The sequence below is a fragment of the Lissotriton vulgaris genome, chromosome 3_1 (assembly GCF_964263255.1).
Source record: "Lissotriton vulgaris chromosome 3_1, aLisVul1.2, whole genome shotgun sequence".
NCBI lineage: Eukaryota > Metazoa > Chordata > Amphibia > Caudata > Salamandridae > Lissotriton > Lissotriton vulgaris.
In genome coordinates, this window is record NC_141689.1 from 810,660,162 (window position 1) to 810,687,129 (window position 26,968).

A 26,968-nucleotide genomic window follows, 5' to 3' on the forward strand; every position below is an offset into this window, starting at 1 on the left:
AAATGAAGCCCATGTGGGTTGGGTATTGTGTCTTGTTAGAACGCCTGATGTCCTTATCAGCTGTCTTGGGGCACCCACCTCCCTGGGGAAATGCTTCACTCACCTCGTGGCTTCTCTGAATGAGCAAACTTGTACTTTTGGATATATATATATATATATATATATATTCACTGAAAAAAACAAACCATAGGTTTCACACCAGGTATAGTTAGCTGATCATTTTACTCATACAAAATCATTGAAATTGCCCCGTTATAGTTAGTTCAGCTAACTATAACTTGCGTGCCCGCAATGCACTGCTGATGATGTCACATATTACATCACTCATGACATGGTCAGTGACATTACTCATGACATCACTGATGACATCTCAAATGACATCACTGATAACATCATCCAGTGGATGTGTTTCTTTCTGAAAAATAAACTAATAAACCTTTTTTTTCCAATACGAACTGGCAGACTGCTTAAAGATCTAATGCATGTCCTATGACTGTGGACACTTGATCAAGAAGTGCTTACTCACCCGTAACTATAGAGGAACTTTGAAATTGTCAAAGGGCTATTTACCACGAAGGAAAGGGTTCAGTTGCCAAAGGGATCCGACTGAGGGGTCCAAGTACAATATGGAAGATGATCAGGAGAGGAGAGAGGCAGCACAACTGCTCTTCGCTAGAGCGCCAGGCAAAGGATGACCACAGTAATAGCAGTACGAACAGACAAAACCATCATGGAGAGGTTAAGGAGATATGAGAAATTGCACAAACTGGAAATTTCGAAGTGGTGGGAAGCATTATCATTGCAGGACTATGTGGACAAAAACATTGTCCCACGAGGTTTAAGGATCTATATCACGCCATCATATGACTCTCCTGACCCACAAATGCTGGAGGAGTGGTCTGAAAACTCTGCAACCAGCTCTAAGAACATGTTACAGATCATGGTGAAATATGCCTGGTCGGATTGAGTTAATATCAAGAAAGAAATAGAAGCGCTGGCAGAAGAACTTAATAAACAAGCGGAACAGGAGTTAATCAGTAAATTCATTCATGAGATGAAAATGAGACTTAAAGCAACAGAAGAAGTTATAAAAAAACGCAATACAAATTGCACCGTGACTGTGGAGATTATGAGACAGGATGCATTCTAACCCACAGTCGCAAGTATGATCATTTGTTTGCTGGTGCAAGTACCTTTGGCTCCAGTGTACCAACCGCACAGACAATGAATGATGAAAAAGTGACGATTACAGTAATGCTACCTTACCAGTATCAGCATTAACAAGAACGTCTGAAAGCTCTAACTCTGATGCAGAAACCAATCCCAGAAAACGTACTTTTTTAGATGAGTACCGATTGCTGAAAGAAAGCAGGCAAGTAACGCGGTCATTGTCGAGGTTAAGGGAGAAACAGGAGAGTGTGGAGAACAATCGCAGAGGAAGACCAAGGGGTACCAACACAGGAGGAGGAAAAAACTCAAACAGAGGAGGAGAAAACAGCAGTGGCAAAGAGCAAGTGGGATACAAAAAAACTCAAACCAAGAAGAAATAACTATGGATGATGAACAGGTAAACCAAACCATAGTTAACTTATCAATGAAAGAAATAAGTGATGAGGATAAAAGAACATTGTGTCCAGGCTTATCCTTTTGCCCCGCTATACCCATGAATTATGCCGATAACAAAATTGATATTAATACTATAAACGCACTAACAAGCAATAATTCAACTCACTAGGACTTGTATATAGAGAGTTAATTATGACATCTTTTACCTCCCGGCACTTGAGTAGTAACATGTTATGGGTGACTTGTGAATTGATAAGAAATGTTGGCACTAATCAGCCATTAATTGTAATAGTGTCCCTATTTCTAGTGCACTTTTCTTACAGACGTTTTATGTTTATCTTTTACTTGCATGGCATAATATGCTTCCGGGCTGTTTAGATCTGTATCTACATTGGAATACATGTGCAGCCGGTAAAACTACTGACACCAGAATACACTTCGGTGACTCGTGCCGATACTAACCCAGAACAAACATGCACTTTTAAAATGTTTTCAACTGAGAATCTGGCCCTTTGCGAGTGCAATTTTTGCATTTGGGATTCATCATCCCAAATGCAAAAATCGCTATTAGCGAAATCGCATATTTGCGAGGAATTGAATTTAAGGAATCCCTAATAGAGATTCCTTAAATGCAATTCATCAACCAATTAGAAATTGCGAAATCGCAATATTTGGTCGCAATTTACCACGAAGTCTGACTTCGTGGTAAATTGCGAAAAAAGAGTAAAAAGCACTTTAGTGCATTTTTTTCTTTTGCATGTTACACACACATGTCCTTTGGACATGTGTGTGCGCAACACCTGTTTAAATGTGCATTTAAGGGGTGCTACAGGGTGTCCTTTGGACACCCCTGGCACCCTTCAAATCGCTATCTTATTTGCGATTAGCAAATTGCTAATCGCAAATAAGGAATACTCCCCATTCATTCTTATGGGCCTTTTGGCCCATAGGAATGAATAGGGAGTTATTCCTTATTTGCGATTAGCAATTTGCTAATCGCAAATAAAGAATGTGTAGGAATCGCATTTAATTTTGCTATTCCTACATGAATCCCGTTTTGCGAGTCTGTAATAGCGATTCCTTATGATTCGATCTTAGAGACTCGCAAAACGGGTCTTTGATGAATCTGGCTGTAAGTTCTCATGCTTTTCCCACAAAGGTTTGGAAGGTGATCTATAATCTAAACTGGGAGATTATTTTCTGTAAATTCACATTATCTTTCTCATTCATCTGAGAATAAAGTCTGACATTCTCGGTAAAACTTGAACAACCAACAAGGGCAGAGGCTGTCAGTTGATTCCTTTGTGTTCTGCTGCAGCTTTTCAGAGTGTTCTAAAGAACAAGTAGAGTGTTAACAGCCTTACCGATGACAAAAGTATAGCACACCTGAAGCCATCTTGATTGGAATAAAGTGGTAACTCTTAAAACATTTAATTTAAAAAGGAACACAATGAGGGGGTTCATCTTCCCATAGAAAGTATGATTAGTGCTGCAGAAAAAAAAATTATGGCACATTTTGAGTGACTTCTCAAATCCTCTTCTATTTCATAAAAAAATTCTGACATGCAGATTGAAACATGTACTTTCAATACCATAGCAGACTTCCCTGGTGAGCAGTAGCTTTACTACAGTGATCTAATGAGCAACTAGAGTGCTAACATTCAGAATTTATGGCAAATGTGTGTCACATCTGAATGCCTTCTTGATAAAACCAAAGTAAAAATCTGAAAGAATTTCCTACTGAGGAGACTGTAGTAAATGAGGAAATTAGGAAACTTCATAACAAATAAGTCTCCCAAGATGGCCACCAGAGACAAAAGAGCCTAAATGTAGCACATATATCGCCCAGATGTAGCCCAACTATAGCCCAATGACAGAATGTCCCAGAGTGTTCTAAAGAACAACTAGCGCGCTAACAGTCTTACTTATGACAAAGTATGGAATCCCTGAAGCCATCTTAATTGGAATAACGTGGTAAGACTTAAAACATTTAATTTGCAAAGGAACAAAATGAGGGGCTTCATTTTGCCATAGAAATTATGATTAGTGATGCAGAAAGAAAAATGAGGGCTCATTTTGAGTGACTTCTCAAATCCTCTTATATTTCATAAAAAAATTCTAACATGCAGACTGAAACATGGACTTTGAATACCAGCTTTACTACAGTGATCTAATGAGCAACTAGGGTGCTAACATTCAGAATTTATGGAAAAAGTGTGACACATCTGAATGCCTTCTTGATAGAATCAAAGTAAAACACTGAAAGAATTTCCTACTGAGGAGACTGTAGTAAATGATGAAATTAGGAAACTTCATAACAAATAAGTCTCCCAAGATGGCCACCAGGGACAAAAGAGCCCAAATGTAGCACAAATACCACCCAGATGTAGCCCAAGTATAGCCGAATGACAGAATGTCCCAGAGTGTTCAAAAGAGCAACTAGAGCGCTAACAGTCTTACTTATGACAAAAATATGAACACCTGAAGTCATCTTGATTGGAATAAATTGGTAACACTTAAAACATTTAATTTGCAAAGGAACAAAATGAGGGGCTTCATTTTGCCACAGAAATTATGTTTAGGGCTGCAGAAAGAAAAATGAGGGCACATTTTGACTTCTCAAATCCTCTCTATTTCCTTACAAATTTCTAACATGCAGACTGAAACATGCACTTTGAATACCAGCTTTACTACAGTGATCTAATGAGCAACTAAAGTGCTAACACTCTGAATGCCCTCTTGAAGGAACCAAAGTAAACAAGCATTGAAAATTCAATAGGTCTTGCCCTTGTTTAAGGTAAAGCAATTCTGTTTGTAATTAGGTGGCTTTTTAGCTTTGCTTTTATTAGTGTTTTTCAAACTTTCATGTACATAAAATGCATATGTATGCATATATGTATATGTAGCTATGCATTTATATTTGTATTTATATAGATATGTAGTTTATATATATGTTTATATATGTAAGTACATATATATATATTCACTGAAAAAACTATAGGCTTCACACACGTTATAGTTAGGAATTAGCATTTTAAAAACCTTTGAAATTCACTGAAAAACCATAGGTTTCACACCTGTCATAGTTAGCTGGTCATTTTACTCAAACAAAACCTTTAAAATTCCCCTGTTATAGTTAGTTCAGCTAACTATAACTTGCGCGCCCGCAATGCACTGCTGATGACGTCACATATTACATCATACATGACATGGTCAGTGACATCACTCATGACATCACTGATGACATCTCCAATGACAACTGATGACATCATCCAGTGGATGCGTGTCTTTCTGAAAAATAAATATTTTTTATATATGTATATCTAAAGGTCGATGGAAGAATAAATGGGTAAGTATGTGTCTAAATGGATGACTTTTTTGTAAAATTGAGTGTATAACTGACTGATTAATTGTATCTTAGTGAATACATGGGTTAGTGAGTAATGTTTAAACATGTAAATATCTGTATCAGTCGCACACATTTTTTGAATAAATGGCTGCATGGGTTGGTGAGCAGCTACATGAGTGTCTATATATAGGTTATTAGTTGGTTTTTTGAGTATCAGTATGAGTGTCTGAGTGTTTATATGGTTTGGTGGGGGATATTACTTAGCACATAGATGCATTAATGAGTGACTCACTGTTTATATGTGTTTTGAAGACAGCATGTGTGCATGACTGTATGGGTGGATGAGTGTGTGTATAGGTGTGTTAGTGAGTGAATGACTGTCTCAATACTGTCTTAATGACTAAGTACATATGTGTTAAACTGTGTTAAACTACTATATGTGAGTATTGGTGTATATAAGTGAGTATATATGAGAGTTAGAGATTTGAAGAGTTCCTGTATAACTAAGTATGTGTTTCTATAAGTGATCGTTTAAGAGAGTCAGTAGGTGATGTTTGTGTGTATAGCTGTATATGCAAGTAAATGGATATTTGCATGTGTGAGTATGTGTGTAAGTAACTCTATGGATGAGTATCGGTGTGTAACAGGATGTATAGGTGTATGAGTACATATGATGATTGAGTACATGTATGAGTGACTATATAGAACTGTTGGTGAATGAGTGGATGAGGAAGTAGATGTTGGAATATGTTGTTGTAACTGGTATTGGGATCTCCATTTTCTTGAAAATCTTTGTTTCTATTTTTGAATGTGTGTATCAAAGGTTATATTAGAGTGAGAGGAGGTCTGCCACTCTTTCACAAGGATGATGTCATCAGTGACAAGGTCGCGATTAAGGTGGGACGAGGTGTTAGACAGGGCTTCGTTTTAGCACCCGGCTTTTTATTATTTACATTAAAGGGCTGAGTAACTCCCTAAGATCGGCAACCCCAGATGTACCAAGAATTAAAGGGAAATTACTCCCAGCATTACTTTACGCAGACAATGCTTACCTTATGTGCTGCACCCCTAACTCCCTGAGCATCTTGGTGAAAACCTTCATTGAATATATGGATAACCTAGACCTACGTGTGAATTTCAAAAAATCTTTTATTATGTCGTGTGGGCCAGGGAAGCGACAGCTCAATTCCATTTCAGTGGGGGGCAACAGATTACACTCTACCAGCTCATTCCCATATTTAGGGATGGTCTTTGCTGCAAACGGCTCGTGGACTGGGAATTTTGCCCACTCCACGAGCAAGTTCTCGAAGGCCAACAATTCAATTCTCAGTTTACCACGCCCGAGAAAAATAGGTGCCACTAAGGCCATTTAATTTTTTTTTAAATTGCAATATGCCCCAGTAGTTACGTACGGGGCTGAGATATGGGGCCTGGCAAAAAACCATTGCATCCAATTAGAAGAAAATTGATTTTGCAGGAAAATCTTGGGTGCACCGTTTTCTACTTCTGAGTATATCTGCCACAGGGAACTTAATCTGCATTTTATTTGTGATTTTATTGGGACAAGACCGGCGTCATTTTTGCAATCCATTGGGGGGAATAACTTAGCCACCCTGATACAAGAAATTATAAGTGACTGTCTCAAGTGTGATAAAGGTATAGAGATTCCTTGGTTATCAGGAGTTGTCAGGAGTCTATAAAAGTTTATGTAGTGTGGACACCACCAGAATTGTGCCTAGCAACAAGAGGGAGCTACAACTCACACTATATGCACTTTATAATTTAGAGAGGACAAAGAAGGCCCTTGAAAAATCACCTGTGGTAGCATATATGAATAAGGAAAAGTTTAGATATCCCTTACCCCTCTACCTTACTTTACCAATGTCTAACTGGGAAAGATCGCTTTTGTTTCACCTAAGGGCTGGAAACGTAAGAGTTTTGATATGTTTTCCCTTGGGTTATTGTCCAAAAATGCATTGCAAACCTTGTCCCTGTGATGGAGTGAGCAAACAAAATGACTTGCACTTTTTCTTCTTTTGCAAATTTTATTTAAAATATGTTAAATGGTTTTTAAGCCAATATTTTAGAAAACACAGACCCCTTTCCTTGAGTGCATCATATTTGTTGCTGCTTTCTTTGGATACTGAAGAACTAGTCTTCTGAACTAGCACTTTCTTGAAACTTATCATCGGTACCCGTACAATGATGGAAAACCCATGAACTGTCAGTATGTCCTAAGTGCCATCATAATCTGTTGTAAATGTTGGAAATTTGTGTAAAGTTTTTGAATGCGATTTTAATATTTTATGATACTCTGTTACGTTGCGACTTTTATGAATTTTTTAAATTCGAATAAAGAATCTTGACTGACTGACTGACTAAACTATGTGAATGTCTGTATCCGTCTGTCTGTTGGTGTGTAACAGGCTACATGGGTTTGTAAATAGCTACATGAGTGTCTATATGTGTTATTGATTGGTTGTCTGAGTATCTGTATGGGTGCCTGAGTGTTTATGTCTGTGAATAGATGTGTGAGTGGGTGATTCACTGGGTACATGGTTTCAAGAGTGCATCTGTGATAGACGTTTTGGGTGGGTGACTGCGTGTATGGCCGTGTTAGTGAGTGAATGTATATCTCAGTGGTTCAGTTGTGGGTAACTACATATGTGAAATATGTGTGCTGGAGTATATAAATGGCTATATGCTATATGTGAGAGTGTGTGATTCTGAGATTGGCTGTATGGATGGATGTGTGCTTGTATCAGTGATTGTATAAGAGCGTAATAATGTGCTAGTATTTGTATGAGTATTTGAGCTGAGTGTGTATAACTGCATAGGTGAGTAAATGGCAGTGTGATTAATTATTTGCATGACTGACATGGTGTGTTAATACCTTAATGGATGAGTGGTGGTGTGTGAGTGTTTATACAGGTATATGAGTGCATGTGATTGTCATGTACTGAGTGACCATAAGTACGAGTGACTGTACAGGTGAGTGAGTGGATGTGTGTGTAAACCTAAGAATCAGTGAGTGTGTATGTAGGTATTGCTGTTGAAGTGTCTATAGTTTTGAGAATGGCAGTCTGTAATTTAGAGTGGGTGTATCAAATGTTATATTAGGGTGTGAGAAGATGCATCAATTTATCACATGGATGATGTAATCAGTGATGTCATCAGTGATGTTATTTGAGATGTCATCAGTGATGTCATTAGTGATGTCACTGACCATGTCATGAGTGATGTATTATGTGACGTCATCAGCAGTGCATTGCAGGGGCGTAAGTTATAGTTAGCAGAACTAACTATAACTGAGGAATTTCTATGGTTATGTATGAGTGAAATGTGCAGCTAACTATAACACCCCTGAAACCCATGGTGTTTTTCGTTGAATTTCTAAGGTTTTTTTAGATGCTAATTTCTAACTATAACGTGCCTGAAACCTATGGTTATTTCAGTGAATTTCAAAGGTTTTTCAAATGCTAGTTTCTAACGATGTGAAAGAAAAATGGCCAGCAAGGGATTTTGTTTTAAGATTTTACAGCACCGTTAGGACTTGTTAAAGTTTAATCACCGTACCTAAACATGAATTCAATCAATGGCTGTTAAATTCAATTACAAATAAACATGAGATGTTACCACACTAACATCAAGTTTAAGCATAAATGCTCAATAAAACAAGGAACCAGGGTTTATTGTCTGAAGGTTATTATTTGACTTCAAGGCAAAATATAAATTTCTGTACAAAAACAATGGATAATCATAAAATATAGGGTGCATACATGGATATAATGAGGATATTCAAGGCCTTGGTTGCTTTTCCTTGGACATATCCAAATATGAGTCCAGACTGCTACGTCACAGTAGTTGATTTGTTATAACTCAAAAGTCAGAGGAAAATCAAAAGATGACTTGAGACAAACTAGGCAGAATTGGACTGAACAGGTCGACGTTTCGGTCTTATTATGGTTATTCTTAAGACCATCATCAGGACTACAAAGTGGTATATACAATTGATGACCCTTTATTGCAATAGAGACGGTGTCAGTTAAAGAATCTTGATGGCACCGGTGCTTGTGAATAAAGGCACTGAGGTTGGGCACAGCGATGAATTAGTAGTGCCAAGCAAAAACTTGCAACGATTTAAACGGAGCAGAAGATAAATTCTGACAGTAAGTCCACTTTTAGTTGAAGATCAGCTGTCACAAAATAGAAATTGGAGTGTAATCCGCAGTAGGACGTCTAAGAAGTACGATCGTACTTCTTAGACGTCCTACTGCGGATTACTCTCCAATTTCTATTTTGTGACAGCTGATCTTCAACTAAAAGTGGACTTACTGTCAGAATTTATCTTCTGCTCCGTTTAAATCGTTGCAAGTTTTTGCTTGGCACTACTAATTCATCGCTGTGCCCAACCTCAGTGCCTTTATTCACAAGCACCGGTGCCATCAAGATTCTTTAACTGACACCGTCTCTATTGCAATAAAGGGTCATCAATTGTATATACCACTTTGTAGTCCTGATGATGGTCTTAAGAATAACCATAATAAGACCGAAACGTCGACCTGTTCAGTCCAATTCTGCCTAGTTTGTCTCAAGTCATCTTTTGATTTTCCTCTGACTTTTGAGTTATAACAAATCAACTACTGTGACGTAGCAGTCTGGACTCATATTTGGATATGTCCAAGGAAAAGCAACCAAGGCCTTGAATATCCTCATTATATCCATGTATGCACCCTATATTTTATGATTATCCATTGTTTTTGTACAGAAATTTATATTTTGCCTTGAAGTCAAATAATAACCTTCAGACAATAAACCCTGGTTCCTTGTTTTATTGAGCATTTATGCTTAAACTTGATGTTAGTGTGGTAACATCTCATGTTTATTTGTAATTGAATTTAACAGCCATTGATTGAATTCATGTTTAGGTACGGTGATTAAACTTTAACAAGTCCTAACGGTGCTGTAAAATCTTAAAACAAAATCCCTTGCTGGCCATTTTTCTTTCACAAACCTTGCCCGAGCCCGCAAGGGTATATTGGGTTGCTCACTCTTCTGTATATAGTTTCTAACGATGCCCTCAGAGGTAGGACATGTGAAGAAAGAAGAAAAACGCACAGAAAGACGCAAAAGAAATGCAGAAAGAAGAAACAGAAGTTCACAAAGACGTAGAAAAGTGCAGGAAGAAGCAAGACGTGCAGAAAGAACCAACAGAGGAGCAGAAAGAGGCCTTGTTACAAAATCATCCTTGCCCACAACTTTTTCAGACGGGGACTGGTGGTAATTGATTCTGACTAACCAGGCCTAGAGCCAATGGCCAATGGCCAATGGCAAAAGACACTTAGAATACAGTGAAAACACATACATACACTAGGGAACACTATGCGTTGGGGTACCCCTGTGATTAGCATGAACTCCTCTGTAAGGACTTAGTACATAATAGGTCAGGCGGATTAAAACTACCTCTTAAAACGCGCTACGGGCGCGTTTGAACAGTGGTAAAGGGAGGGGGGTCTGAGGTGATGTGTGAAAACACGCCCTGTTGCCGTTTTAAGTTTGGAGATTAAGTCCCCTTGAATCCTGACAGTCCCTGGGGTCCAACTAGCCAGCCAGGTACCTACAATAAGCGCCACAAAGCTGCATTGCGGAGGTGTAAAAAGGGGAGTGGTCTGGACCACCTCTCTGCAGTGCAGGCCTTCCGGCACTTACTAGAGGTACCTGGTGGGCTAGTTGGCTCCCAGGGGCCCTCAGGATTGAAGGGGAATTAATTCCCCAACTTAAAAGGCACCACAGGGCACGTTTGCACACATCACCTCAGGCACGCTCCCTCCCTTCACCACTGTGGACACACGCCCCGTGGCACATTTTAAGTTGGGGGATTAAGTCCATTTGAAACCTGAGGGTCCCTGGGGTCCAACTAGCCCACCAGGTACCTCCGGTAAGCGCCACAGAGCTGCGATGCACTGAGGTGTAAAAAGGGCATGGCCTGGACGACCTCTATGCAACGCAGGCCTCTGGCACTTACTGGAGGTACCTGGTGGGCTAGTTGGCCCCTAGGGGACATCGGGATTGAAGGGGAATTAATTCCCCAACTTGAAACGCGCCACAGGGTGTGTTTGCACATATGTCACGTCAGTCCCAGCCCCCTTCCTTCACCACTGTGCAAACATGCCCGTGGCATGTTTTAAGTTGGGGGATAAAGTCCCCTTGAATCTTCAGGGTGCCTGGGGTCTAAGTAGCCCTCCAGGTACCTCCAGTAAGCGCCACAGAGCTGCGTTGCAGAGAGGTGGCCCGAGCCCAGGCCCCTTTTTTCACCTGCCTTACCGTTTAAGTGGCAAGCAATCTATCAGAGTTCAACTGTGCTACTGCTTAGGATGTTCTGAATACTTTCTACATTTGCACAAACTGCCCGCAGAAATATCCATGACAAACCTTTGAAAAAGGACTGAGGCACTTTCATAGGTCTGAGGGAGGGCTCAATTATGTGACATCGCTCTAGTGAAATACTTTTCCTCAGTCTAAAGGCACGGAAACAACTTATGCTAAAGGCAAAACTGTGAAACTGCAAACAGACATCTTTGTAAAGGAGGATACGAAACGAGGCACTGCATAAAATCGTCATCATGAAGGGGGCCGTGCTAGGGTTGTGTTGTAGGGTTTAGGGTAGTGCAGTGGTATTTGTGTAGTGTAGGGGGAAGTGCTGGGGGCAGTGTTTTAGGGTTTAGGGTAGTGCAGTGGTGTTTGGGTAGTGTAGGGGGTCGTGCTGGGGTAGTGTTTTAGGGTTTAGGGTAGCGCAGTGGTATTTGGTTAGTATAGGAAGTCATTCTGGGGGTAGTATTTTTGGGTTTAGGGTAGTGCAGTGGGGTTTGTGTAGTGTAGGGGGTAGTGTTAGGGTTTAGGGTAGTGCAGTGGTGTTTGGGTAGTGTAGCGGGTCGTGCTGGGGTAGATTTAAGGTTTAGGGCGGTGCAATGGTGTTTGTGTAGTGTAGGGGGTCGTGCTGGGGGTAGGGTTTTAGGGTTTAGGGTAGTGCAGTGGTGTTTGTGCAGTGTAGGGGGTTGTGCTGGGGGTAGGGTTTTAGGGTTTAGGGTAGTGCAGTGGTGTTTGTGTAGTCTTGGGGGTAGTGTTTTAGGGTTTAGGGTAGTGCAGTGGTGTTTATGTACTGTAGGAGGTCATGCTGGGCTTAGTGTTTTAGGGTTTAGAGTAGTGTAGTGGTGTGTGTGTGGTGTAGGGGGTTGTGCTGGGGGTAGATTTAGGGTTTAGGATAGTGCAGTGGTGTTTGTGTAGAGTAGGGGGTCGTGTTGGGGGTAGATTTAGGGTTTAGGGTAGTGCAGTGGTGTTTGGGTAGTGTAGGGGGTTGTGCTGGGGTTAGATATAGGGTTTATGGTAGTGCAGTGGTGTTTGTGTAGTGTAAGGGGTCGTGCTGAGGGTAGTGGTTTAGGGTTTAGGGTAGTGCAGTGGTGTTTGTCTAGTGTAGGGGTAGTGTTTTGGGGTTTAGGGTAGTGCAGTGGTGTCAGTGCTTAATTTGTAAAATATGAAGCCCAGGTGCTCATATTTTTGTAGGAGGCCACACCCATGTCCCCTTGCTCCACCCACTTAATTTACTGGCTCCACCCACATCCTCAACTGGCATGGCTGAAAGCAACATTTAATACCCAATTTGAATTCCTACCTAGGTAATATGATGGTTGACTTCATACGTGTTGGTTTTCAAGCTCCTTGGAAAGAATATCTTAATAAAATCAAAGCAAAACCGCAAAAGAGACTGGATCTCATGACTTTTGGAACCAAAGATAATTAACTTTTTCTGTCCATTAAAGTCCTGACTCCAAACTAATTCTGATATCACTATTTACTTATGTTGTATTTTGTATCTCCCCAGGCTTGACCCTAAACTGCCCCGGACCAGCCTATTACTAAAAGAAAGTAGGATATATGACATTATGGAGCTCAGAGGTATAAGCCCACTATAAAGGCATCTATCACATCAGAATTTATTGAACTCTGCTAGAGGCACAATATGCACCTCTGTGGCAGATGCACAACCCGTAACTGATTTATGCACATCATTCTCTCTTGTAATATGCCCAATATTGTAATTGTATTTATACTGCGCTTCCACCCCAGGCGATGCGTCAAAGCATTTTTCGGTGAGCAGCATGCGACTCCGGAACACAAAAAGGATTAGTGGCGGGTTACTATACGAAAATATATGGTCATTTGAGCTATGAACACGTGAGTCTGTTAGTTTCATTGAATGGGATAATGGATAGATAGAAGAGGGAAGCGTCTAGAAGGTGTTTTTCAGGAGATCCTAGTAGTATTATGAGGTTTGGGATGGGTTCAGGGAGGGATAGAGGGGGGGAGAATTTAGAAAGGGTTATTAGGGAGCTCAAAGTAGTGAGATGAGGGTTGGGATGACTAAAATGACAGATGGAGGAGGGACAAGTCCCTAGAAAGGGATTTACTCCAACAAGTGAATTGTAAATAGGCATAAACCGAACATTTCTTACCCCAATTGGCATCCCTTAGCCTTAGCCCTTAAAATAATGTTCCCAACATACAACAGTGGCCTTGATTCACTGAACCAACTTAAGATAAAATTCTAAACTTACTACTTTTGGTATTCACCAAAGGTATTTAGTAGTAGTAAAGTTAGGATATTGCCTTAACAAACTTAAGACAGACTTAAGGCAGACTTAAGACATACTTATGGCACTGTTAGAGCTCTGTGCAACAATGTTTGTTGGTGCCACCCACAATTACTCCTTCTGCCATGGATTCCCTCACTACCACCCTTAAGCAGTGCCCCTCAAGTCTCCATCACCACACTCACACTCACATGCATTTAATTTGATTTACAGCACCACCGATACCAGTGAAGGGTGTGAAGGCACTTTACAACACACACATTACACAGAGACAATCAATCGTACATGTGTAAATCACTCAAGAAATGTTACATAAGGCAAAGTACTACTAGGTATAGGAGTCGCATGACAACCATACTGGTAGGCCGTATAGTTTAATAGTGATTGTGTCTGGAGAAACACAAACTCTGAATTTAGAATGTAATACCATGGTTGGTGGTTCTCTTTAATAACCAAAATTGATTTCTATCCAAATGAACCCTGTTTGCAACATTAAGATAATCAAATCTAGGGAAAAAATCATAACGGTCTAATTTATACCTTACAATTTGCCTGCAGCTCTCAATAGCTTAATAGCAGTTAATAGCTCACTGTTCTATGTTAGGATTTGTACTTATAAACTGCAAGTAAGTGACTTTAGCGCAGCGCGATAGCGGCGGACATTGGTAGGAGCGACGGCCGCTGCGGAGCGGAGCGCATCGCCGTGCGGAGAATACTGTGACCACTGAACACGGGCGACGGTCCTACGTGAGCCCGGAGCTGTGCGGCCTACTGCGGAGGGGGCGGAGCTGTGATGCGGCTGGAGTTGTGATGTGCCAGGGTCGTGAGGTGTGGACCGGCCTGAGGATGAGCTTTATCTGGACTACCAACACTCCCTTGAATATTGCCAGGGCACATAGGGAGGCACACATGGGAGCCGAGTGAAAGGGGAGCCCCCCGCTGTGTGGATACTTGGAGGTCTCCCCTCCCCCATCCCCCCTCGCTTACACAGCAGGGGGAACTGTAACACACCACGGTGTCTCGCGTGACGGGAGAGATCCATGCAGGCTGTGCAGCCCCTTCCTACCGCTTCACAGGAACAACACCTGCCCGACCCCTAGCTGTGCGTCTGATTATACCTGGCGATGGCGCTGCCCATATATTTGTGACTGGAGTCGACTGGCACCCCCGGGAGGACTGAGAGTGTGCCACTAATAATAGACCCTGTGTAACTGACTGGCTAAGACCGGGTGCCGTACTGCACAAGAGTCATGGGGCGCAAACAAACAAAACAGCAGGGTCAGGTTGGCCCAGACCCATAACAAGACACAATGGACAGTGTGGATAGTACGCTGGGGTCCGATTGTGTCCCTCCCACGGTGGTGCCTGCGCAGCTGAGTAAGTTGGACCTCATTCTACAGGAGGTGCGGGACTCCAGGAAGGCCATTGAATCTCAGATAGGATCTTTGACCACGGGACTGAACCTGCTGAGGGCAGATCATGTGAAAGTAGCAGATACAGTGAAAGAACACACAACGGCCCTAGTGGAGGTTCTCCCACAACAGAAACAGACTGCAACCGAGGTGAAGCTCCTGCAAACGCAAGTAGCTGCTTTAATGGATCAAGTGGAAGATGCGGAAGGGAGAGCGAGGCACAATAACATCCGGGTGATCGGCTTGCCGGAGAAAAGTGAGGGGAGTGAAGCAACTGGCTACATGGAGCAGTGGTTTAGAGACCACGTCACGTTAGAGGGTCTCTCTTCGCAATATTGCATCGAACGGGCACACCGAATACCTACCGGGAGGCCGAAGCCTGGTGCCCCTCCAAGGCCTCTTATAGTGAAATTCCTAAATTTCAGAGACAGGGATACACTATTGCAGAAGGCTAGAGAGATGGCACCGATTACCTTTGAGAACACGAGGGTCTCCCTGTATTCGGACTATACGGTGACGGTGCAACGACAACGCTCCTCTTTTATGGCGGTGAAGCGTCGATTACGGGATTTGAATGTTAAGTACGCCCTGCTATTTCCGGCACGCCTAAAGATCCTACATGAACAAAAAACCTACTTCTTCGACAGTCCTGATGACGTTGAGGACTGGATTGAGGTGATAGAACTAACTAGCGCTGCGGACACCACCAACCACAGAGACTCTGAGAGAGGACCTCAGCAGACTACCCCCTTGAGCCGTAGGAGTGGCCGCTCCCGGAGAACCTACATGAATAAACGTATCACAACACAGCGGCTGCAACAATCTAAACAACAAGCGATCATAGCGACAGCAACTTTCACCAATGCACCACGTACTGGTACTGAAACTAAATCTTCTACAGAAGGAGAGACATCACACGGATCGGACTCTGAGGGCAGTGTGGCCCTGTTCCCCTTGGCTACACCTCAACAAATTACGGACTTATTTGGTTGATGCACCCATGCAAGTATACATTGTGCCTTTGTTTCTAATGTATAACTAGTGTACACTGTTGATACTATATCCTTGCTGTACATTTGCTAGTTGCTGATAGATATAGATGGGCCCGGGTACTGTTGTAGCTCTAGAATGCCATGTAAAGGTACTACACAAACGCATGTGAGGTGCAAGTGCTGCCCCCCATATGGCGAAGGCCCTTGGTTTGCAAGTTTTAATTTGCTTGTTGCAATATTATGTTGTGGTCTGGTATGGTTCTGGTCCCAGACCGTGTATTGGGTATGTTGGGGGGAGGGTTGGTCACCTTCGTAACGTAGTTGCCACTATAGTCGTTCTTCCACGCAAAATGTTTACACCCCACAGGATGTCCAGATTATTGCAATGCATGGGTTGTGTAACTATACCATAGTTACCTGGAATGTATGGGGTATGGGCACCACCCACAAAAGACATAGAATACACGCATACTTTGTACGCCGCAAAGGTACAGATAGCCTGCTTGCAGGAATCACATATGGTGGACAGTGAAGTAGTAAAACTTAGAAAGAAATGGAGGGGACAAGTTTTTTCCACCTCTTACTCAGGTTATGCTAGGGGATCCATGATATGGGTATGACATGGGGCGCCCTTTGTAGCACATGATCAAAAAATAGACAAAGAAGGCAGCTACGTTTTTGTGAGGGGGTCGCTGGACGGACAACTAGTGGTATTGGGCTCAGTATACGCCCCTAACTTCGATCAAGACAAGTGCTGGGATCTGCTCAGTGAAGCGCTTGCAGGATTGAATACATGCCCCTGGATACTGGGAGGGGACTATAATGCGCTGTTAAATGTATCCTTAGATAGATCGCACCCGCCAATACGTGGTGCAGGGGTATTCAAACAAGCTGAGGCACTGGCCCGCTGGATGACGAGGTGGAGACTCTGTGATGTATGGAGGATGAGACACCAAACCCACTGGGAATATTCATTTTATTCGGCAGTACACGCCTTACATACCAGAATAGATAGGATTTTTTGCTCTGACGATATCACAGTACCGGTACTCTACTCTACATATTTACCCAAGACATTCTCCGACCATAATCCACAGGAGATCAATATTATGTGGGGTAAGATATCCTCACCGGTTCCCACGTGGCACCTCTGGCTGCAACTATTGAAAGACTCAGTATTTCGTACAGATATACTGCACACAATAGACCGATATTTTACGGAAAATAGCAAAACAGCAACAAGCAGATTAATAGAGTGGGACGCATTTAAGGCAGTATCGCGAGGCAGGCGATTAGTGCAGCGGTCAGTGCACGACAGGAGCTCCACAGATCTCTGGAAAACACTGAAGCGCAAATGGGTAGGTTAGAACAGCTGGGGGCGACTGATGACACACACTCAGGGGCGCTCCAGGAAATGAGGATTAAACACGCTGAACTGTTGGAATCCCTTAGGATTATACATTACCAGGTGTACACTCGAAGAACACATGTAGAAGCAGATAAGGCAGGCACTTTGCTAGCTATATTGCTTCGTGATGCTCCTCCCACAATCATAATTAATGAAATCAGGAAGGAAGATGACACAAGAGTTTGCGCGCAGGAAGAGATTAATGAGGCCTTCAAGACATAATATGCTGCTCTATACAGTACGCCTAAGGGGGTACCCACTGAACAAACAGATGCTTTCCTATCCACACTGACCTTTCCCACGTTGCCGCCTCCGGCTCAAAAAGACCTAACAGGGCCCATCACTCCACAAGAAATCAGGACTTCTATGAAGGACTTCCTCAGAATAATACCCCTGGAATGGATAGCCTCCCCATCGAATTTTATGCCACCTATGCGGAAACACTGGTGCCCAAATTAACCAACTTATATAAGACAATTTGGGATAACGGCACACTGCCTCTCACTACCGCACAGGCACTGGTTAAATCACTGCCTAAGCCAGGTAGAGACCATACGGACATGGCCAACTATCGCCCGCTATCAGTGCTTCCCACCGAGTATTAAATACTAAGCAAAGTGCTGGCCAATAGGCTACAACCGTTCCTCTCGCACTTGATACACGTGGACCAGACAGGGTTCCTGCCAGCACGTAGCACCTCCCTGAATATTAGGAAACTACATCATTTGATGTCAGAAGCGCCGAAGCAATTCCCTCACGCAGGCTGTCTCTCCCTAGACCTCAAGCAGGCATTCGACTCGCTCCACTGGGAATCTATGCTCAGGGCATTACCTCACTGAGAGTTTATAAAATTGCTGCAACTGCTATACAAAGCTCCGACAGAGAGGGCAAGGATGTGCAGGCACATCTCGAGCAAATACATGATACACAGAGTGACGCGACGAATGTCTGACAAAATATCGATAACACAACATCGATATACAAAAATATCGGAACAAAAATATCGAAGTCAAAAATATAGGAATCCTATCCCTAACAAGGTAAGTACAAATATATCGAAAATAAAATATAGAATGGCAAAATATCGTTTTCTGTAAAATATCGTTTGTTTTTATATAATAAAAATCTAATATTAACAAAATAATACTTATAAATGTAATAAACATATTTTAAAATGTACTATAATATTTAAAATTAATACATATTGTAATACAAATTAATATTAATAAGTATATAATACATAATATATTTTTCATTAATAATAACTCTAAATTAATTATTTTCATAACTTATAAACAAATACAAATGTAATAAATTACTAATACATTTATTTACATAAAATATTCACATAAATAACAATTATTAACAATATAATAATAATGAAAAAGCTAAATACATTTTAGATAGCGTATGAGTAAAAATTACTATTCCCACTCCGGAGAGTGCGACAGTAGGGAAAGTGTTGGATAGCGTAGCAGTAACAATTACTATTCCCACTCCAGAGAGTGCAACAGTAGGGAAAGTGTTGGATAGCATAGGGTTAAAAATTACTATTCCAACTCCAGAGAGTGCAACAGTAGGGAAAGTGTTGGATAGCGTAGGGGTAACAATTACTATTCCAACTCCAGAGAGTGCAACAGTAGGGAAAGTGTTGGATAGCGTAGGGGTAAAAATTACTATTCCTACTCCAGAGAGTGCAACAGTAGGGAAAGTGTTGGATAACGTCGGGGTAACTATTACTATTCCAACTCCAGAGAGTGCAACAGTAGGGAAAGTGTTGGATAGCGTAGGATTAAAAATTACTATTCCAACTCCAGAGAGTGCAACAGTAGGGAAAGTGTTGGATAGCGTAGGGGTAACAATTACTATTCCAACTCCAGAGAGTGCAAAAGTAGGGAAAATGTTGGATAGCGTAGGGGTAAAAATTACTATTCCCACTCCAGAGAGTGCAACAGTAGGGAAAGTGTTGGATAGCATAGGGGTAACATTACTATTCCAACTCCAGAGAGTGCAACAGTAGGGAAAGTGTGGAAAGGGGCGACCACTCGGTCCCCCCGAACGTATGGCAGAGTGCCTCGATCCCCCCGGGAAGCCATTTTGGGTGGGAGGCGCGTCTCGGCTGGTATGCCCGAAGCGGCGTAGCCGGGGCGCGCTTTTTCCCGCCCTAGAGTGGGCTGGCCTAGACACTGACGCGGCCGGCCACGCCCTCGGGGCAGGCAGGGGCGGGTTTACGCCCGCCCTGAAGATGGATAAAAAGGGACGCAAGACCAGAAGACATCCTCTTGTTCCTGTGCTCTGAAGCTGCACCTTCTCGCTGCACGTGAGCTCGAGACGGAACGAAGAGCCAATTTTGAGCGTTTTAATCGTTCTTGTTTGTTTTACAGTTACTTTGTTGGAGAATGCCGAAGAAGATGGGAAAGCGCATGACTACTGACCAGATGCTGCGTGTTCTCATGAAGGAGATGTCTGAGCTAAAGAAGCGGGTGGACAAGAATGAGGAAGGGGGTCCAAAACGTCCTTTGGCGGGAGCAGCTCCGGGAGGAAAAAACAAGAGGCCCAGGAGGGGGGCAGCGGGTGAAGACATCCCGGGTCCCAGTGCCCCGCTCGAGGCTCCAACTCCCGTGCCGGAGGAGGGGAATCCAATTCCCGTTGTGGTCACCCCCGTGTCCGAGGATGATATGCCGCCCGAGCTGGCAGCACAATTGGCAGCGTGGTTGGGAAAAGGTAGCGAGGGCGCCACGGCTGTCGATGCGCAGGCGCTGATAAAGCAATTGCGTGAGAAACGGGAAGCAGCCAAGGTGCCCGTGCCGGCTGCAGTAGGGGACAAGACACCAGGGACGATTGCGACCACAGAGGCAGCGTCAGGTGCAGGTAAGCGGCCATTGCCGATCGCGAGGGATGAGTCAACACCCTCTCGGAGAGAAAAGTTGGGGCAACATGTTCCTTTGGCAATTAAGGAAAAGATTTGGGTGGGGGAGTATGTGAACATTTTCTCACTGCTTGTTGATCATTATGAGGTAGAGCATGTAAAGAGTCAGAAGGATCTCATGCATCCGAGTGTTTGGCGCGCAAAAATGGCCGCCTTTAAAGTGAATGAGAATATCGGCAATTGGGGCAATGCTTGGGGAATCTTTACATCAATCTTGGGGGAACGTAGACCTGAGTTGCTTCCCGAGTTTCCAATCTATCAATCACGAATCATGGGGTACTCGACATCGCACCAGGGTAATCATTGGTTCTGTTACGATAATCTGTTCAGGAAGGAAAAAGAGCATAATAAAAGTTTAACCTGGGATTGTTATGATTCCTTGACTTGGGATAAAATGAAGGAGTCGGGAATGTTGAAAATGCCGTTGGTGGGAAGTAATGTTGGCGAATCCTCCCGGCAATATGCGGGGACGCCCTTTCGATCAGGTACGGGTGCCGACGATTACTCGAAACCTGCCGGCAATACCGGGAAAAGGGGTTTCTGCTTTAATTACAACAGAGGTAAATGTACTAGACCCCAGGGATCGTGTAAGTTCAAACATGAATGTAGTGGTTGTGGGTCGTCCCATCCTGAGTCCTCGTGCAGAGCCAGAACGGGTGATAATGGGGGGAGAGGAGGTGCCAAACAGGTCTAATATAGTCCGAGGGGCGCCTTTACCTACCCCAATTGATACCCTGGCAATGATTCCCTGGCTCAGTGAATACCCGGATCGTACCTCTGCTGGGGTGCTGCGGAACGGTTTTTCGTATGGTTTCCGCATCCCGGTAGGGGACTTTCAGGGTGTGGAAAAGTGTAAAAATCAACTTTCCGTCCTGCAGCATACGACCGTAGTACAGGATAAGATCCGGAAAGAGGTGACTCGAGGTCGGGTCGCCGGCCCGTTTAGTGTACCCCCGGTCCAGAATTTTGTTTGTTCCCCCTTAGGGGTAGTCCCCAAGAAAGACCCCGGTGAGTTCCGACTGATTCATAATTTATCAGCTCCACGAGGTCTTTCCGTAAATGATGCAATCGATCCAGAAGTGTGTTCGGTGCGGTACGCATCCTTCGATGAGGCCGTAGCCATTTTAAATCGCCTGGGGCCCGGGGCGCTGATGGCGAAGTCAGATATCGAGTCAGCGTTCCGATTGCTCCCGGTACACCCAGACGACCAGCGTCTCCTAGGATTCATGTTTCAGGGTTGTTATTACATGGATAGGTGTATGCCAATGGGGTGCTCTATATCCTGTGCTTATTTCGAGAAATTCAGTAGTTTTCTACAATGGGTCTTCACAAAGAAAACAGGTTTCCAAGATGTAATGCACTACCTTGATGATTTTCTGTTTCTTGGGGCAGCCGGGGATCTTGAATGTGGCCGGGCCTTGGCCGAATTTTGTGTGTTAATGAAACAGTTTGGTGTGCCATTGGCGCCGGGTAAAACAGTGGGTCCTACGACTTGCCTCGAGTTTCTGGGGATCGAGTTGGACTCCATTGAAGGGTGTTTCCGTTTGCCAGCTGAGAAAGTGTTGAAGTTCAGGGCTGCGCTGCAAGTGTGTATAAATGCATCAAAAGTTACGCTGCAACAATTACAGCAGTTGGTGGGACAGTTGAATTTTGCCCTGAGGGTAATACCAATGGCCCGCCCCTTTTCCCGTTCAATTGCCCAAGCGATGGTCGGCCTTAAAGAGTGCCATCATCGCACGAGACTATCGGCCGAGGTCCGCCAGGACATGCGTATTTGGTTAGCATTTCTGGCGGACTTCAATGGTAGAATCGTCTGGAACGAACCAGCCGTGTCTTCTGAAGAGCTGGGGCTGTGGACAGATTCAGCAGGAAGCATAGGTTTTGGCGCCATCTTCGGCACGAAATGGTCGGCACAAAGATGGCCGACATGGTGGCATGAGAATGGTCTGACGAGTAATATTGCTTTCCTGGAACTGTTTCCCATCTTGGTGGCCTTGAGAACATGGCCCGATGGGTTCAAAGATCACTCTGTCATATTTTGGTCTGACAATATGACCGTGGTCGAGTGCATCAATAGTCAGGCAGCACGTTGTAAACTGATTTTAAGACTGCTTAAGGAAATTGTTTTACTATGTATGCAATTGAACGTGCTATTCAGAGCAAAACATGTTCCAGGGGTGATGAATCAGGCGGCTGACGCACTGTCTCGTTTTCAAATGCAGGCTTTTTCGGGTTTCCTCCCCTCAGCGGACCCAGAGCCGGCACCCTTTCCCGAAGCTCTCTGGTCTCTCGGTGCCCCGAACTTCGTCACCTCGTGGGAGAGAGTCTAGCACCAAGGACGAGGAAGGCATACGAAGGGGCGTTTCGGGCCTATTTAGCCTTTTTGGGGAGTGATAGAGAGCGACTTTGGGGTCACGAGGAATGGGTAGTGAACTTCCTGATGTCCTTACGTAGGGCTGGGAAATCGGTGGCTACGGCCCAGAGGCATCGTGCCGCCATTTCCTTTGTTGCCAGAGCACACGCTATCCAGGACCCAACAGCGTCTTTCGTCGTACAGAAAGCGCTGCGTGGGTGGCAACGCCTTGAGGGTCGCAGAGTAGATGAAAGGCGCCCGATAGGTTTGGATAGATTGTCCCAGTTGTTGGCCACACTCCCGGCCACATGTTCATCTCAGTTTGAGGCGGTGCTGTTCCGAGCCGCTTTTACGCTAGCATTTCACGGAGCAATGCGGGTAAGCGAACTAGTTGCAAGGAACAAACTGGATGTGGCAGGGGGTTTGTGCCAGGAACACGTTCAGATCAGGGGAGAAACAATGACTGTCTCCTTTGTAAAGTCCAAGACTGATCAAGATGGGATGGGTGACTGCGTCATCATACGCAGGATTCCTGGGTCCTCCATATGTCCGGTAAAGTGTTTAGAGGATTACCTAGCACGAAGGGTGGCATCATGGGGGGGGACTTTGTTAAGACACGCTGACGCCACCCCACTGACGAAATTTCAGTTTCAGCGGGTGCTTGCGATGTCAATTGCCGCTGCGGGCTTGAACCCGGGCGAATTTGGGACCCATTCCTTTCGGATAGGGGCTGCTACGGAAGCTACAGCCAGGGGTCTGAATGTTGAGCAAGTGAAACGAGTGGGGCGTTGGTCCTCCAATTGTTATAAAAGATACGTGCGGTTGCACATGTTGTGAAGCTGTAATAATGTACTCACGCTTCTTGTTTTTGTTTGGTTTTCAGTTACGCAAGCCTACGAGGCGGGGCGGACGATGCAGTCGACCCTACACCGGGCCAGCGGTCAGACATCACCGGCTGTAAAAAAGGAGGTGTGGGTCGTGGGCCACTCATACGTGAGGCGTGCCGCAGACGTATTCAAAGCAGGTGACATGATTCACGTAGCTGGGGAATACGGGTACAGGATGTCCTTCTACGGAAGGGGCGGTCTCTGTATTGACCAGTTTCAAACATTTTTCGAGGGTTTGTTAGGGCGGACAAGGTCACCGCCGTCTATAGTTATAGTGCATGTTGGGGGCAATGATTTGGTCACCATCGGTAGACGACTACTCCTGGAGGCAATGCTTTCCACTGTAAGTTGGTTGGCGAGGAGAGTTCCGGGGTGCACGATTGCATGGTCCCATTTGATTCCACGAAAGGTGTGGCGGGGGGCTATCTCTATTCCTGCTTTGAACCATTCTGTTAGAAAGCTTAACAATAAAGTGAGTAGGTTGTTCCGTTCCAGGACATTGCATTCTATTTCTCATAGCTGCATTAATGATGACAGTATGTATTTGGGGGATGGTGTGCATTTGTCTTGGGTGGGGAATGAGTTACTCTTAGGAGACTTCTTAGCATGGTTAAAATCGTTGAAACATGACCTTTAGGTAGGAGTTTTGTGGGGGGTCCGGATAGCCGGTCAACTATCCGGCCTGTGGCGGTAAGGTCATGATCGGTGAGCACTAATTGGAAGATCCCTATGAGTGGGCGTCACCCAACACGGATGGGAGCGCTCGGGGGAGGTGGCCTTTGGCCCCTCAACGGGGAGGCGGTCCCTTCTAAGGATGGGTCTCCGAAAGAAGAGGAAAGGCGGTCAAGGCCCCTTCCTGTGTAGGAGGGGTTACAGCCCCCTCCTGGGGAATTTCCCGGGGCCAGTGACATCTGCGACGGCAGATGCGGTAAGTTGTGTGGGGTTGGGGGGAGGTCTACGATACCTTCTAGATACCTCACACGAGTCTTCGAACGACCTTTAACTGGCGTCGAGTTGATAAGTGCCCCCGTCAAGTCAAGGGAAATTGGTAGTAGTTGCACTTGAGTACGCCTCAGTGCTGTCGCCCCTCCCAAATGGGGGGGGTATGTCTGGTTAGGGATCTTGACACCGGTTACGACCTTGCCGTTGGCCCTTAAACGTTAGGATGTACAATTTCAATATTTCAAGTAAATGTTTTGTAGGATGTTAGTTCGGCTAGGAGAACCTCTGTATTAGAGAATCTGTTAAGGTTAGCCAAACATCGCAATGTGGTATGAAATTGTACATTAATGTTTAAATGTTTTAATTTTTTGTTTTAATAAATACGGCCGGGAGGGTCACTCCCTCCCACTTCCAAAAACTTCAAGAACTGTTTCCGGTTTCCCTCCTTTGGGGATTGTGTTGAGAGGGGGTGGCGGGTATCTCAGCCATATGGAAAGGGGCGACCACTCGGTCCCCCCGAACGTATGGCAGAGTGCCTCGATCCCCCCGGGAAGCCATTTTGGGCGGGAGGCGCGTCTCGGCTGGTATGCCCGAAGCGGCGTAGCCGGGGCGCGCTTTTTCCCGCCCTAGAGTGGGCTGGCCTAGACACTGACGCGGCCGGCCACGCCCTCGGGGCAGGCAGGGGCGGGTTTACGCCCGCCCTGAAGATGGATAAAAAGGGACGCAAGACCAGAAGACATCCTCTTGTTCCTGTGCTCTGAAGCTGCACCTTCTCGCTGCACGTGAGCTCGAGACGGAACGAAGAGCCAATTTTGACCCACCCACCAGCCCCTGAGGACAGCCAGTTGTTTTAATAAAATTGATCAATTATTCTATTTCGTTTACAGGTTGTTTTAGTGTTGTGTTGATGTCGAATGTGTAATAAAGATTGGTCTAATTTTACAAGTTTGTGATTAAAGAACTTCGGATTTAAGGTCCATTTATAAACAAGCTTTTTCGGTCATAGTGGCCAATGTAGTTTTGTTTAGTTAGCATTTGTCGTATTTATTTTGGTCGGGCGGTAAGGTCATGATCGGTGAGCACTAATTGGAAGATCCCTATGAGTGGGCGTCACCCAACACGGATGGGAGCGCTCGGGGGAGGTGGCCTTTGGCCCCTCAACGGGGAGGCGGTCCCTTCTAAGGATGGGTCGCCGAAAGAAGAGGAAAGGCGGTCAAGGCCCCTTCCTGTGTAGGAGGGGTTACAGCCCCCTCCTGGGGAATTTCCCGGGGCCAGTGACATCTGCGACGGCAGATGCGGTAAGTTGTGTGGGGTTGGGGGGAGGTCTACGATACCTTCTAGATACCTCACACGAGTCTTCGAACGACCTTTAACTGGCGTCGAGTTGATAAGTGCCCCCGTCAAGTCAAGGGAAATTGGTAGTAGTTGCACTTGAGTACGCCTCAGTGCTGTCGCCCCTCCCAAATGGGGGGGGTATGTCTGGTTAGGGATCTTGACACCGGTTACGACCTTGCCGTTGGCCCTTAAACGTTAGGATGTACAATTTCAATATTTCAAGTAAATGTTTTGTAGGATGTTAGTTCGGCTAGGAGAACCTCTGTATTAGAGAATCTGTTAAGGTTAGCCAAACATCGCAATGTGGTATGAAATTGTACATTAATGTTTAAATGTTTTAATTTTTTGTTTTAATAAATACGGCCGGGAGGGTCACTCCCTCCCACTTCCAAAAACTTCAAGAACTGTTTCCGGTTTCCCTCCTTTGGGGATTGTGTTGAGAGGGGGTGGCGGGTATCTCAGCCATATTGGATAGCGTAGGGGTAAAAATTACTATTCCCACTCCAGAGAGTGCAACAGTAGGGAAAGTGTTGGATAGCGTAGGGGTAACAATTACTATTCCAACTCCAGAGAGTGCAACAGTAGGGAAAGTGTTGGATAGCGTAGGGGTAAAAATTACAATTCCCACTCCAGAGAGTGCAACAGTAGGGAAAGTGTTGGATAGCGTAGGGGTAACAATTACTAATCCAACTCCAGAGAGTGCAACAGTAGGGAAAGTGTTGGATCGTGTAGGGGTAACAAATACTATTCCAACTCCAGAGAGTGCAACAGTAGGGAAAGTGTTGAATAGCGTAGGAGTAACAATTACTATTCCAACTCCCGAGAGTGCAACAGTAGGGAAAGTGTTGGATAGTGTAGGGGTAAAAATTACTATTCCCACTCCAGAGAGTGCAACAGTAGGGAAAGTGTTGGGTAGCGTAGGGGTAACAATTGCTATTCCAACTCCAGAGAGTGCAACAGTAAGGAAAGTGTTGGATCGCATTTGGGTAACAATTACTATTCCAACTCCAGCGAGTGCAACAGTAGGGAAAGTGTTGGAAAGCGTAGGGGTAACAATTACTATTCCAACTCCAGAGAGTGCAACAGTAGGGAAAGTGTTGGATAGCGTAGAGGTAAAAACTACTATTCCCAGTCCAGAGACTGCAAC